Source organism: Rhyacophila brunnea, unplaced genomic scaffold, assembly GCF_057557595.1.
Source record: "Rhyacophila brunnea isolate RB1 unplaced genomic scaffold, BYU_Rbru_1.0 scaffold_6, whole genome shotgun sequence".
NCBI lineage: Eukaryota > Metazoa > Arthropoda > Insecta > Trichoptera > Rhyacophilidae > Rhyacophila > Rhyacophila brunnea.
In genome coordinates this window covers 15,675,085-15,692,281 of record NW_028233276.1, presented here as the reverse complement: position 1 = coordinate 15,692,281, position 17,197 = coordinate 15,675,085, and the positions used below count along the sequence as shown (strand labels likewise).

At 32.4% G+C, this 17,197-nt stretch overlaps 1 protein-coding gene across 1 annotated transcript in view; it reads left to right on the top strand.

Moving 5' to 3' along the window:
- The first annotated feature begins 13,288 nt into the window (after window positions 1–13,288).
- Window positions 13,289–17,197, top strand: part of LOC147065271 (putative fatty acyl-CoA reductase CG8306) — a 62,436-nt gene continuing 58,527 nt past the window's right edge. Inside the window, exon 1 of the mRNA XM_085956383.1 lies at window positions 13,289–13,453. The gene's annotated coding sequence lies outside the window, so the exon portion shown is untranslated. The remainder of the gene's footprint in view (window positions 13,454–17,197) is intronic.

Genomic DNA, 17,197 nt, shown 5'->3' with positions numbered 1-17,197 from the left:
CGTTAGATACATACAATCTAATACACTAAAAATACTATCGCATCAAATGAATAAGACAGTGATGTTTTACAAAATGGCAATCTAATAAATACTATCGTAATGGTAACGGAATTGTTGGACATCTTATCACTCGTTGCTAATAAATAAAGTGACAGTTGATAGAAATGAATTCAAAAATATATATTTCATTATAAAATATTTATTTTCATTTAATACAACTTTCCAGTCTATCTATGTAAAAAGTAAATTTATTTCAAAATTGTCTGTAAGAATGAAAATGGATAAAATCTTAGATATACATCGTAGAAATAGGACACGTGATTACGTCAGCAAGTTTAGATTTGTGAATTCTGTGCTCAATTTGTTAAAAAAAATATATATATATATTTATTGTATAGATAAAAGAAGTTGAGAGATGTTAATGGTAAAAAATTGTAACCTAACATCGTACGGGCAAAAAATTTAACAAACAAAATAATAATATGTTTGCAATGAAACATTAATGAAAAAATATTTTATAATATCAAATTATTTTAAATAGCATGAAAGTAGAAGTCTGATTTGCGTGTTCATTTACCTTATACAATATACCTAATTAAACTTCATCTAATCTCCAAACCATTTTTAGTTGTTAACAAAGCCATCTCTGTAAGAAAAGTGTAAGCGTTCAGTTTGCTGTTATAGAAAATTATCTTTTATATTATACTTACATACTTATTATAGAGTTTGATTATGTAACTTTATTGGATCACATTAAAGTCTTCTATTTTGTATATTATAGATAGCCTACCATTTTGAAAATAACATAACAATAAAATATGATATGTTTCATTGAAATTGTATATACGTAAGCCCACAATTTTAAATCAATCGAGTTGTGAAAGATCAGTAATGAGTAATGTTGGAGACAAGAAAATCATTGCAGTACAATTAAGACAATTCCAGTCCAATTTTCTTCATCTCACTTGTATAAATATCATTTATAATTTACTTAAAAAACAACTGATGTTTTTTAATTTACTGTGTACATCAGGGATCGGCAAAATTTTGACTTATGGGCCACATACAACTTTTAGTTTTAACAATTAATAGGGCCAACGCAACTATTCTATACACAAGACTGCTTTTCGGCCTCTGCGGCAGCTATCTAGGGTAGGTTTGTATCGAATTATTAGCACTTATTGTAACAATTAAAATAAATTAGTTGTAATTGTTACAATAAGTGCTATGTTTTAACAACACCTCTCTTGGCTGTGTTAACTTTAGAACAAGATAGACAGTTTTGACTGTTTAGAAGGCTAACTTATTGTAACAATTATAATATTTCAATACATAAATATGTTAAAGTGATAATATTTATCACTTTAGCAGTCGATAATTAGCCTTGTGTATAGAATAAGCCCACAGAAGTGTTTAAGACAATCTTCCAAGGAGTAAAAAAAATTCTCCTGGTTAATGTGATGTTAGTGACTATTTTTCTGTGAGATGCAAATTTAGACTAGAGCATGAGTCAATCAGTTGGTTGATAATAAATTTTATTCTATTTATAAACTCAGGGAAGAAAATACTTGTTCGCAAGTATATGTGCTTCCAAATGCTACTATCATCTTCTTCCTGAAACTAATAATTATTAATCCCTCAATTTTTTTTTGAAATGTTTTGATGATGTGTATTCTCCAAAATTTCCATATGTGGGTAGTTGGTTCAGTACATATGTCATTGATGCCTATATTAAAAGAATTTTTTAAAAAATTATTTGAAAATTCAGTTTGAAAATCTTCAATATTTACCATCCATCCGCAGATCCGCATACTGATTTGTCATATAAAATTAATTATTGAAATATGGCTGTATGTTATTCTAGTGTAATTTACCATTTATGGGTCCCAAAAAAGTCACGTTAGGGCCACTAGTTTCCGACCCCTGGTCTACATCATTAAATGACACAAAAGATCAAAGATTCTCGTCATTCGTTTACCTGAATAAAGAGTCTCTAACTCAAAGTTGACGTATTAGTTATTTTAGCTAAAAATTTTCATTCAACTGGCTTTATACAGTAGAAATCTAGTTTAGAAGTGGTTTTAGAAACTGCATCAAATTAAAATAAGTTCATATCTCACCATTGTAAATTCGAGTACCTACCTTATATAATTTTTGTACATTATTGAATATTGGACTGGGATCGCTTAAAACTTTCTGCCCCTTTTTTAAACTAATCTAAAGACAGTTAGCCTACTTTTTATATAAAATGTACAATCATTTGTCGTATCTTTTAATAAATATAAGAATTTTGTGCTTCATGAGGCATGGATGTAACTAAATCCACATGCCGTATTACTAAACGCTTCCTTGAAATATTTTTATTTCATCGCTTCGAGTTGTACCTATTTTTATTACCATTATTTTAATCATAGTTTTGATATATCAAAGCTCACGTTACTTGTTTAATGAAATAATTACAATTATTCTTCCACAAACTTTTCAAATCCAATGCTTTTGATTACGAGCAGCGTGTAATGGTGGAATTGAATGAAATTTTATTTAAATTATGGTTAGGACATAGGCATACTATGGTAGGCTCAACAAATCTTAACTTCGGAGAATATTTTGGTAGGTACTTGTAGAGTATTCTCAGAAGGTAAAATGTGCCAAGTATACTGTTTAGTATGACTATGGTTAGTGGCCCTTCATAAATGACATATCGCATAAAGTATCAATAGCAAGCTTTTGAAAATACATAACATTTTCTATATCTGTTGGAAAACCTTGTAATGACCTTGTAATTTTATCTATATGGTGTTGTCATTTTTGAACAGCCCTTTATTGGCTTCCTGTGATGTCATCAATAAAAACATTTTTTCCAATGTATATTCCAGAATAGCCAATTAAAATATAAGTGTGTGTGCGTGTACAGAGAAAGCAGCGGACGAGTAAAATTCCAAAATGAAAAAGTTTAACTCTATCGTGTTGGCATTTTGTAAGTAGGACATTTTCTATATTCATCAAAAATAGCAAATTAAACAAAAAAGCCAAATTTTTGGGACAGTGTGTAAAGTGAAATAAGCAAAAAATGTTTCATCGTGTTTAAAATAATAATGTAGTCAAAAATGAGATATTTTTTTTAGAAATATCCAAGATAAAATAAATTAATCCTTGTTAATTGTCAGTGGCTTCCAACCTTAATTATGATTTATTAACATTATTTAAAATCAACCCGTAAGTATTGATAATGAATTTAAAGATCTGAAAAGTCATTAAATTCTTTAAAATTTTCAAACAAATTTTATCAATAAAGATACAGGCGAACTATAAATTAGTATTTGTATCTATTTATTTTATTATTATGATAGTTTTTGTATTGTAATAATGAATTTAATTGTACCGATGTTAAACACATCAAATGACATCTATATTTCTTAAAAGTGAGGAGTAAATATTATCGAAACTTCCATGATATCTGATGATCGATTGTTAACGTCATATTATATAACACGGTTTATTATCATGTTTCCATAATATATATTTTATAAAATATAAATCATTGCATCCTGGAACAAAACAACCATTTAACTGCCGCAAGTGCATTGTACGTTAATTACACCAATTAACTAATTGCGTTACAGAACGGATTAAATAGGATATATTATATATTTTTTGTTTTCACGCCAGGTTGAGAACCACTGATCAATATAATAGCGGGAATTTACAAGAATCGTACATCTGTGATTTTACAAATCATTTTCTGCAAGATTACTGTAAACTTGTAATAATTTAGATGTGAAAAATAATGTTATAGATACAGTGCAACATTAATAACATTATTATTGATCCTTTGTTTTGTACAAAGTGGTCCAATGTGCTATTTCACAGAACAATTTTTGTGTTTATATTTTTCATTTTATTATATTGTAAATATAGCATATCCTCAAAAAAATATCATTTATTATTAGGCATAAATTTAATGTTTTGATTCATATACTTTGTAGCTGATAACTTCAAGAGTCTACATTTATGATGTATAACATTGGCCATTTTACAAGTAAAACCGTAACTGAAGTAGTCGTAGTGGATTGTACAGTCGCTGATATGCGATTCTTGTTAATGACAGCTGAAGAAGTACCCATTTCCTTTGTGAATACAATAAGGTGATTATTGTTAAGTTTGAGTCGGTGATCTACTAATTAAAAATAAACTTTGTAAACTTCAACCAGTCTATAAATAAATTAAAAATGTGAAGAATTCGTAATGCTTAATAAAATTCAGAACGTGTTAGACAGTAGTGGAGGATGGATATTTGTGGAATATCCGATAATTTATTGTTGGGGATTGTGGATGGCCTAGTCCTTACAAAAATGATGGGGCTATAAAATTTGTCTTATTAATTGTGAATATAGCTTGTTTTTTTCATGCTGGCAATAAAGGATATTATAAACAATGCTTTATTTTTATTTGTATACCCTACCCATTGATAACAATATACACCCCAGTGGCGAACGGTTGAAGTAGGATGTTAAGATCCAACATAAATAGTGCACAGAAAATGTTATCAGTCATATGTCTTTGTTTTTATTGAACTAAGACTACAATTTATTCAATGGTGTTGGCTAGTTTTTAAATATCAATTAAATCCTGCCTAAACGAAACCATAATAGTTCTGTTATGCTATGGGCGATCTGACAAAATCGTGTACACTCTTTCATCCATACTAATTTGTTTTCGTTGAACTAAGAATGCATAATATTAGGTACACAATGGTGTTGGTTAGTTTTTTTAAATTTATTAAGCCCTGCTTAAAGCAAATAATAGTAGATAAAAAATATTATTCAATCTTTAAAATATCCATAATTATGTATCATTTGGAATGGAATAATTTTAGATATTTGATAGATAGACGAATATTTTTTGACTATTATTGTTTAATTGCATTTTTAAAACTAACCAACACCATATCTAAATTGCAGTCATGGTTTAATGAAAAAAAATGCGTATGACTCACAAAGTTTAATGTGCACTATTTATGTCGGATCTTAATAGACTACCTCCACCCTTCGCCACTGATACACCCTAGCTCCACTTCCTTTTTATTTTATGGATCAATTGATACACTACTCAAGTTTGGAAGTCTCCACTACCGTTAGATTAGATACCAACTGGAGCGCTCGAAAATTTTCTGAAATTATTAAAATGCGTTTTTTTTCTTGTATGAGTACCTATCTACTTTGGACGGACAAATGCAATAACAGTCTTGAAACTTCTGACAAGCGTATCTACTGTTGGGATAAAGATTGCCAGCACCGCAGATGAAAAAAACACTGATTTTGGAAATATACAGTCAAAATTAGATATATTATCATTTCTTCCTATATCTGCTGACCATAAACAGCGCATGAATTGCTTAGAGCTATGAATGGGACGTCACTGCTATGTAATTAATTGTAAATAATGTATTATTTACAATCACTTAATTAGTTAATTTAATAATAAACATACAATTTTTCACAGACCATGAAAATATTGAAAATATAAACTAAATGAATTTTAAAATTTTCATGAAACAGAATGCAATTTTTATTTTTTTCATAAGACAGTGGGATAGTCTCGAAGCTCCAGTTTATTTCGAACCTAAGGTGTGATGAGTAAAATTGTAAATCCCTCTGAAATCCATTGGTGATATTATCACGTATTAAAAGGATTGGGGAGAAGGTGGGTAGGATTTATGATGGATAGGAAGGGACTTGGATGGGAAGTATGTAGGCAGGTGCACCTGAGTATGGAGCGTGGAGATGGGATAGGAACGCGGCAGAACATGAGACTTGGGGAGAGTGCAGGGTCGTGAGTGGTTTGACAATACCTCTAAAACCACAGTTACCTGTCCGGTTACTTTATTCATTCGTGTATGGGCTGTAATAATAAAGTACATAAAAATGCATGGGTAAGTATCTCGGATTTGAGCGCCACTCTATAAAATGCATAGAGACAATAGTGATAAAAGGTAATTTAAATAAAACGCGTGTAAAGAACTTTAACAGATGTATAATTAATATATAAAATTTACTAGCGGGCGACAGTGTATAAAGGTGTAAATTAATCAAATTAATCACGAGCTTCTAACGTAATATAATATTCAGACAATTTAGAATACAAATCAAATGCTAGTTCGTTGGACCGTAACGTAATGAAAATATTAATAAATACCACAAAACAAATAATATGATCTCAGCTCATCTTCAAATGTTTCGGAACCCTGGGCTTCCTTCGATCTCCCTGGCCTTGAGAGGGTCTTCCTTCGGTTGGCCATAATAATCTTCAGGAACGGAGAGCCATGTGGTCCGGCCCAGGGCTCAAAACTTAAGAGCCGTCTTCAGGAGGTCTTCTTCGCTCGAACAATCGGAACTGAGAGACTTGAATCCCGCTCCGCCTTGATGTTAAAAAGCCGCCTTGCGTCTTTAGCGCCGGAAATAGTTTACGAACCGTCTTGAAACTAGCGTGGTGCGCATGCGTACTCAGGTTGTCCTTTGCCATATGAATAAAGTGTGTCATGTGTAAATAACATGACAATATACTTGGCTAATCGATACATAATATATATCAGAGACTAAATAGTAGGGCACTTTTTCATGTCCAGTTTACTCACTCCCATCTGTAGCAGTTTTCCTTGAATCAGATGGGGTGGTCTCTTCCAAGGCTTCGAACCGGAACTGAACCGAAAACTGGAAAAAACCGTTATTTTTGTCGGAACAAAAACCGGAATCGCACCGAAAAAAAAATATCAGTTTTTTCGGTTCGGTACATTTTCAAACATGCGTGTTTTACTTCCCAGATATGCTGTACTGCGATGTAACAATTGCGCCGCTAGTCGACGTTAGTCATTGACGGAAACACCAATTCGACAAGTATAAAACATAATATGTATACGAAATAAATATGCTGCTGTTTTTCATTTGAAATCATTCACGATCCTGTGACACATGTCGACATAATTCTCATAATTATTTATCTCTATATATATAAAAATCTCGTGTCACGATGTTTGTGGTCGAACTCCTCCGAAATGGCTCGACCGATTTTTATGAATTTTTTTATGTATATTTGTTAGGTATGAGAATAGGTCAACAAGTATATTTCATACCGCTAGGTGATTAGGGTATCTCTATCCAGAAAAAAAATTCTTTAATTTTTTTGACATTTTTTTTTTGTATTTTTTTTATTATTTGGCATAAAAAAATACCTATAACCCCAAATTTTAATCCTCCTACCCCCACCCTCCTATTTTTTAATCGTGATTTTATTATTTTTGTATGAACAAATTTAACCGTCTTTCGTATTTCAAACAGAACGAAATTATTTATGTTGTTGAATGACAGATGGCGCTACGTCTGAGAAGAATTCAAGAGAAGCGTCGCGTCATTTTGACATTTCATTCGGCATATCACAACGCAGTGCGTGCAAAATTTTGTACGGTTCATTTTAATTTACCTATTTTTATGTGCGTGTATTACAGTGCATAATCCCAGCAAGACGCAAGGGGGGCTATTTAGGCCGTCGAACAAATAAAGAAACAAACATGCGAAATAGTAGAGCAGAAAGAACAGACGAACAAATCCAACAAGAGAACAAAAACGTGCGTGTAAGCATGTCGCAATTGCGTGCATCTCAATCATAAGAGGCACGAGCTGAACGAAATCAACAACGACAATTGGAACGGAGCCAAGCGCGCCGGTTCGTAGTTAACACACGCAGAGCAAATGACCGACAACGCCAACAAGTACATCGAACATTTACATCCGCTTCGTTCCTTCGTCTCGCATTCGAGTACGAGCCAGATATTGAATATTCCGCTCATCCGAAAGTGCTGATTGGTGCTATGGACAAAGAATGTCCCCATTGTCATGCGCTCAAATTCAAACATAAGTCAGCCGGGATGTGTTGCGCATCAGGAAAAGTGCAACTACCAGAAATTGAGATACCACCAGAACCATTGAACGGCTTGCTCATCGGCACGGTTCCAGATTCAAACCTGTTTCTGAAGTCCATTCGCACATTCAATTCATGCTTCTAAATGACTTTGTTTGGAGCAACAGAAATATTTCACAATACTGCGGCAAATGGTCAACAATTCCATTCTACGTTCAAAATCAAAGGCCAAGTATACCACAAAGTAGGCTCATTGCTGCCAATGCCAAACGAACCACATACATTTTTACAAATATACTTCATGGGCGGTGAGGACATCAATCATGTGGATGCACGTTGCGGCTACAATGGCCTCAATTCGCCTATTTCCAGGCGCATCGTCGGCGAACTGGACGCCCTGTTGAATGAGCACAATGAATTATTGAAATTCTTCAAAGCACACATGCACGAATTGCAAAGTGAAAATCACGCTATTGTCATCAATCCTGATAAAACACCAGCTGGAGAGCACGTGCGTCAATTCAATGCACCTGTTGTTGAGGACATTGCTGGAATCATGGTTGGCGACCGCACATCGACGCGATAAATCGTGATTCGAAGAAGAAACAATAATCTGGAGTTCATCGCTGACACACACCGTTCATACGACGCTCTCCAATATCCGCTAATTTTCTGGAAGGGACAAGACGGATATTGCATAAACATTAAACAACGAGATCCTGTCACAGGTAATTCATTCATTATGAACATCATTAGTCATTTTGAATTGAGAAAATGAATGGTTGATGTTTTTTTGTTTTTGGCTGTAGACGATGGCGGTCATCGTCTACAGCGCTCTATTCCTCTTTCTGTCATAGATCCCATCCCCACACACTTACGATACATTCGTTATTTTTTATTTAACAACCAAAATATTCACTAGAAATAATTTATATGGCAGAACAAGGTTTGCCGGGTCAGCTAGTAATATTATATTATTTAAAGGAATTGTTTCGGAGCGCGGCGCCGGCTGGGCTATCACATTAGTGTCATATAATGTTCTAAATTATGGTTGCAAATTTTTTTTAATGCAAATAAAGACATTCAAAAATTAAGCACTTGGAGCTGAACCGAAAACCGGAACTGAACTGATATATATTTTTTTACTTGAACCGAAATGAAAAAAAATAATGTTTATCTCTCTTTGGGTTTATCACATAGGCATGAGCTTCACAATTTTTTTCCGACCATGTCCGATCCTAATAGGATCATATGGGCCTCTACAGAGTGGAGGTTTGTATTAACAGATTTTGTTTTTACGAGAAATGGATTTCAGCCACTTGCTCAACCTATTAGATCCATACTCTGGCTCATACACAAGTTGAAAAACAATATGTATACTTGCCAGACCCAGGATTCGAACCTGAGGCCCACGACGCTATAAACCGATGCTTAAGGCCTATAGGGCCTTCAAACCTGTTAGTGTGTAACCACATAAATAAAACTGCCACTGAACTCCTTTGTAGGTATATAAATTTCAGTTGACCATACCATACCTTCCTTTACTTTAGTTAATTATTTTATTACTAGGCTTAATATAATATTTTTATAACAGTAAACAGTAATTACAATTAGTAAACAGTGTATGATCCAGAATAATCACTTAATAGGTTGAGTGAATGGATAATAACTATTTTTCACAAAAAAGTCTATTACGATACCTTCAATCCACTTGCTCCGCTTACATGAAAAAAGGTAGGTATAAAAAAACAATCCTGGAACTTGAAAAATGATGACGTATATATTTTATTACCTATTTAAACGTATAAAAAACGCTGATAGAAGTACAGACCTACAAACTTATCTGAAGAATGGGATGGGGGAGCCACTATCGAAAACTAGGTACCTAATCAAGACTCGTAACTGGAAAAAATCTGACATTCGAATTACATTTTCAAAATGGCGTCCTATGGTAGTTCGTAGTTCCATTTTTGGCCATTTTACAAATAAGTTTGTCGGTCTGTACCTACCTTAGACTATAGATACATTGCATTGCTAAATGAAGCTGCGTGCTGTGCGTTTTGTTTGTGGGCGAGCGAACGCATTCGTATACAATAATGTTCAAGACCATAGACCATTTCGCTAGTGCTCGCCCAAAGTGCTCGCACAAGACGCTCAGAACTAAAATATATTTTCTATTTTTTACGTTATATAGTATTTTTAAACGGTCAAAATGCAACTATTAGGTAAAAATATCCATAATTTAAGTTATTTTAAAGAAACATGGTCACTTGATATTAAAATATATAATAATATACAAATAAATTATCACGAACATGTATCAACTTATCTATGTAATACCATCTTCTTGCTTATCAGTACGGCTACCACATTTGTGACATTTTAATACAACACACAGAACCATCTTTTCTACTTAATTAACTAAAAATATTTACCATTGACTTTATGTTTAACACAAAAAATATCAATTTTAGCAACACGCGCTCGCAGGTTATCAACGCTTAGTTAAGGGCCCGCTGAAGAGCCCGCCGTTCAAATATAATTCAGTATAAAAAGGACCTCGGCGTCGTAACTACGTCAATTTAAATCGATCTTTTCGCAAAAATCACTAATCATCGGAGATTTTATTTCAAGAAATATTATTATTATTACTGATAATTTCTGCCGCGCGGAGAATTATTATTATTTTATGAACACCTGCGAGATGAAGCCGATCAGAAAACAGGGCTGTCAAAATAATATTAAGGTGACGCATCAGTGAAACGCCAAATAATTTTCAACTGTACGCGCGACGAAATTTTGGACTCGCTGCCATTCACTGAGAGAATGTTGACCCGGGAACACGTCACTTTGCTGCGTGATGGCGACGGGTCAATTAATTCTAAAATCGTGTAAAGATGACTAAAAACGTTACCCATTTACTTTAAAAAGAAAACATGTCAATGAATATATTATTATTGTTACTAATAGAACAATAAACAGAACATAAAATGGACGTATGTTGGATTTATATGACAATTAATATTTCGTTTGACAGGCGTCATTTTCACCCGCCACCCGCAATCCGCGCATCGCCTAGCGACGATCTTTTTAGACCGTGCCTCAACTAATGCATGGCCTTAAGCATTCATATTTTTTAAATGTTAATTTCATCATGGTTTTTAATCAAACCTGTGCAAGTACGTACTGATAACTTGGGTGGATTTTGTAGCAAACATACTATTGATATATATACGGGTATATTATTATTATAACCCAATTCAAATTGAACATAGGTTGATACTCAAATACTATTATAGTATGTTTATGATTTCGAGAAAATAATACGATGGTATAATTAATCCATATCAATTATTTGAAAACATTACATTCGCACTTTGCACAAAATTACAAACACATTCGAAGTTTGCCGCACACGTACAGACCACGTGATATTTGTTTACGCAAAATCGTCGCTTTTCAAAATGGCGAATTTGATTACCAGATTTTACTGCGATGAATCAGTATGTTCCTTTTTGTCTTTTTTTATTCGTAGGTTTTTTTACTATGTACACCGAGAAATTTCCATTTATAAACTCGGAAACGATTTTTACAGAAGAGTTTTGGAATATAATGCAACCAAAACTGGAAAAAATTCTATCATGGGTGTTGACTTCCTGAATTAGCTAACCCCAGGTCCATGCCACTACGTGAACCACAGTGGATATTAAGCCATTTCCACACTGGCAACAAGTTGCTGGCAACCTCATTAAATTTTACGATACTTACCATAATTGCTTAAGAAATTTTACAATAATTATCGTAAAATCTAACGAGGTTGCCAGCAAATTAACTTGTTGCCAGTGTGGACCCGGCATTAGATGCACAAAACTTAAATAATATATATTTTAAATAAAAATTTAAAATTATAAATATATATTATGATTTATGTCTTCGACAGCCCTGATGAAATAAATGTGAAATATGAGTCGGATCAGTCACAGAGCAAATTTATTAACACAAACAACTTTGACACGACCTTTTTATATTAACTAGTAGACCAGATATTATGGACCACATGTTAAAAAATCATATTTTCAATTCTCAAGGCCAATTCTGTAGAACGTTTAAGGCGAAGTCTTCACTGAGCCTTTTTTAAAGAGGCACCTAGCGGAAAAATACGAAGCTTGCAATTTGAGACATTTTTTTGATAATTTACAATTTCAACTGTATTAATGAATAAATATGTATCTGAAAACATTAAAAATAAAAATATTTTTTATTTTAAGTCAAAGACAAACTTACAATTGTAAAAAATGTAATAAAATGTGAATTTGTTCTATCGGTCCGCACCCTATTATTACATATATTTTATGGTCATATTTATTATTAAAATTTAGTTTAATAAGTTTTCTAAGCATCACCTAAGCGTTTTTTGACAAATTCATAGTTTTAATATTTTTTATATTTATTTTAAAAAACATCGATTTTTATAAAAAATATAAATGTGTATAACTTGAAATTCTTTTTATTTATATCAAATCAATTATTTTTATAAATATAAATAAAATATTTATATTTGTATAAATAAAAAGGATTTCAAGTTATACACATTTATATTTTTTATAAAAATCGATGTTTTTTAAAATAGATATAAAAAATATTAAAACTATGAATTTGTCAAAAATCGCTTAGGTGATGCTTAGAAAACTTAATAAACTAAATTTTAATAATAAATATGACCATAAAATATATGTAATAATAGGGTGCGGACCGATAGAACAAATTCACATTTTATTACATTTTTTACAATTGTAAGTTTGTCTTTGACTTAAAATAAAAAATATTTTTATTTTTAATGTTTTCAGATACATATTTATTCATTAATACAGTTGAAATTGTAAATTATCAAAAAAATGTCTCAAATTGCAAGCTTCGTATTTTTCCGCTAGGTGCCTCTTTAAAAAAGGCTCAGTGAAGACTTCGCCTTAAGCAAAAAACTAAGATTTGGCGGCTACGCCGAAAACAAAATCTTCTACACATCTGTAAACCTTTTATCTTACTCTAGCGCGTGTCGCAGAGATTATAAAAGTGCCGAATACTTTCTCACTCGCACTTATGGATCGTTTTTGTTCAGGCCTTGGTACCTACCTATTTGATACTTTTTTGTGGTCTATGCTGCCTTTGCTTCTATACCCCTCAAATATTAGGTATTTAATTACAATAATTGTACATTACGTGTATTACAATGTAATCGCAATTATATTACAAAAAAAATAGTATATTTTTTCAACAGAATAGAAACCTCTTTGATATTTTTATTTATTGTGATCAAAGTGGGAGAATGAAATATTATATTGTTTTTAATGTTCACCACACCATTAGTGTTTTCATCACAAAGTAAAACTGTCAGTTGTCAGTTGCGGACGTTTTTGTGCAACCGAAGTCAAACCGGTTTTTGTTTAGTTTTTGTGTGGTCAACTGTAAGACGCGTAATTCTAGCGATTTAGACAAAAGTGTTAATTATTTTACAATAATAACGTGACCCGCTTTTAAACTGGTGAGTCCAATATGCTCAGATATTCAATACTACCTTTAAAATCCTTCCAATTTGTTACATGCCCGTATTTCCGCCGGCTAATTTGACATGGAACTATTACTCCAGCGATGTTTACTATTTTTATTACACTTTTTTGTGAACCAAAGGCACTATTTTTTATAAAGATTTTGCGCAATGGAATATTTTATTATTCGGCCTTAACTTTAAACTGGTTTTATAAGCATTGGTTGATCAATATTTAAATTATAGAAACGTTCATTTTTACGCCTAGGCATATCATTCTAAAGAAGGACTTTCTTTTCATGTCTGTTTTGTATTAACCTATCCATAATTTTATTGTTAGTTTTTTTTTAAAATCTAAGTATAGAGAAAACAATAAATTAGGTAATTGTGCCGCAGAGGTGGACACGAGCTTATATATATATATATTTTACGAAAACAGTCTATTCCATGTAGACAATTATAATAAATACCTTTTTCTGTCGGCGCATCGGCTTTTCGATCCAATAATCGTTAATTGAAAATTTGAAATTTTCATACATTTTGATACACCATTATCACAAACTAAGATTATATGAGGTAATATTAGGTTGGGGTAGGTTAGATTAGATTAGGTTATGTAAGGTTAGGTTTGGTTTGGTCTAAAAAGAATGTTGTAAAATCTCATGTCTACCTCTGCGGCACATTTACCATGAATTATTATGATGTATTTGTTGTATTAATAGTTGATCTTTCTCTTGTTATAAGTGAGTAGTTTAATCAATAAAAATTGTAATACGCGGGTAGGTAGGACTTTGCTAAGTTTATTGTCGTTATCCGGTAATTTGTATGAAAACACTAATGTAAGAAAGAAATTTCGCCGAAACCGGGGCTGATTGACAAATAGCAGAAAGTTATTCAAGCCAAATGTTATTTTCATCGATTTGCACTTTACCCAAGCGGCAATTCATACGAATTTAAAATTAATTAAAATGGCTTCATTTAGTCAATTTGGCGCCTCTTACAATGTACCGCCCCAAGCAACGGATGACCTGCCTACCCCCACGGGTCGTCAACGTATACTCGATTGAAGGTTTTATTCAACATCTTTGGTTTATACCTACCTTATTCCATTTGAAAAATTGAATCCAATTAAAATGTTGATTGGGACATACTCAAAATAAAAGTGTAAGTCAGTGGTTTCCAAACTTTATGTTACTACGCCTCCCTTTTAAAAAAAAATCTAATCTTGGCGCCTCCCCCCCTTTATTTCATTGAATAATACAGACACCTTTTTAAATAGCCAAAAATGTACTAAGTACTTAAGGGGGGACATGCTCGTCGAAGGTCAAAATTGGGTTTTTATTGTATTTTCAAACCATGATACTAGACACTCCTTAAACGTTGTAGATAATCAATTTATATAATTCTGAAGCCTTATTATTTTTTATAGTTATTTTAAACATTTGATGACTGCATAAAGTATTTTTGTTACATAAAATAGTATTCTTTTAAACTTCTCGCTCTAATGTTTTAGAATATAGTCATATTTCGGTACATAACTGTGCAGTGGTGTTAAGATTTTTTACATTTATTAATTTTTAAACGCATTTATAAAACCATTAGTATAATTTATTACGAGATAATTTTTGCAAAATATTCACGATAAAAAAATATATTGATAATCTCTGTGATCCCAAATTTGACAAGAATTAGGCATTTTATTATTCAAAAAATCGGCAAGATTAACACATTTCAAGATGATTCTAAAGAAATTTATTATAAGCTATTTCTTTGGCCATTCGAGTGTGATAAACATCTCATGAATAATGATTGCTTTATAATAATTATTGACCTAATAATAAGGTAGTGTTTTTTTGAAATACGCCATTTCTTTTGTCATTCCCCAGTGGTTAAGCTACAACATACGGCCGTAGCCATAAATTGACAAACTATAATTGAAGTAGGGAGTAAAATGATATTGACGCGCGTGTTTGAACATCCCAGAAAATCCCGTTTCGCAAAAAAATATGATGTTACGAATGGTATAATAGCAGTACCCACTTTACTTACAACTTGCATTGCTTTTCTTGACAAAGTATTATATTATTTCTTCACTTCGATTCAATCAAAATTGAACTAGGGTTTTGTTTGAATTAATTATCACATGATAATTCTTTCATTTTTTTCCTTTTCAATAGTAGTCAATCCAAATTAATCATCGTTCATTGACAAATGGATTCTATCATGGGCCTTACATCCTGAAGCGGGCCCCCAGATGAAAATCTTTGGCGGGCCCACCTACCTATCGCTGAGGTTAAGGGCAGTGTGGTGCTCTAAAGTAGTGTTTCCTAAATTATACACAGGAGTTATCATTTAAGTACCTATAGCAATCATCATATAGGTATCACATCAAATTGCAATTCACAACTACATATTTACTTTTTTAAACTATTGGATTAAATTTGTGATGTCTGTTATGCCCGGGCCCCAGGCTCTTTATAAACTGTGCATTTGCAAACTGCAAACCTGTGGTTACATTTGTGTTAAACTTTTCGCGCCTCCCTTTGCAACACTCCGTGCCTCCCAGTTTAGAAATCGCTGGTGTAAGTTGATCTTGCAAATATATACAACCTTGATCTTCTGACATACCCAAGTACCTACTTACCTAATGTTATTTTTGGGTGAGTCATTTAATTTTTTTATCTTAATACTTTCTATATTTCTATAACATTATTGATAGGTACACTTCAATAAGTTAATGTTAATTAATACTTATGGTAAATAATTTAATATATCGATTATCAATCACAGTCAGACAGATAACGTATCGAGCAGTGGCGTGCAATCTATAGATGCTGTAGATACTACTCATCCCAAGAAATAATTGATAAATTATAGTTCTACTTACGTAATAATAATATTCTGATATAGGTATTTATTCTGCAAATCGTATGATAAATTTTACTTCTAAAGCTTTTATATTACTAATATTACGAAGATAATTATTTAAAAAATGTATCAGAACTACCAGGTCGCAAATCCCACATACAATCCTTCGTCGGTCGCCCATCAAGATTCAATTAGTTAGCAAACCCTAAGTAGATAATATGTAGCAAATAGTCATGGTATATTGGTAACAGCATCTCTAGATGTAAAAGTCACCGCAAGCCACTGCTGTCGAGGCATTGGTTTCTTGATCCATCCCTCAGCAGTCGTGTCGCCGGTACTACATCTCGAATATACCGAGCATCAGTGACGTCCCTAGACAAAATGCCGCCCCTAGGTAGCGCCAAAATTGCTGTTTTATTTTTTATACAGTATGTTTTATCATCCTTTCATAACTCTAATGCCATGTCCACACTGGCAACAAGCTGTTGGCAACCTCGTTAGATTTTACGATAATTATCGTAAAATTTAATCAGGTTGGCAGCAACTTGTTGCCAGTGTGGACACGGCATAATATCTAAGAAATGTGTTGTATTGATACATTGTAGTATACATTATATACCACTAAAACATACAACATTAAATTTATAAATATTTTTCCACAAACGTGGGAATTTTTTGATGTTGGTTATACAGTGGCTTCTTACACATCGCGAACCCGACAAAAAAAATACAGTCGGTCCTGTTAAACCTTTTATGTTAATTAATACATTTTGTTTACAACCAGTGAGCTGATTTTTTTAATGGAAACATATTATTTTCGTTGTTACCAAGTTTAAGTAGCTCTTTCTGTTTATATATATATAATATAAAATG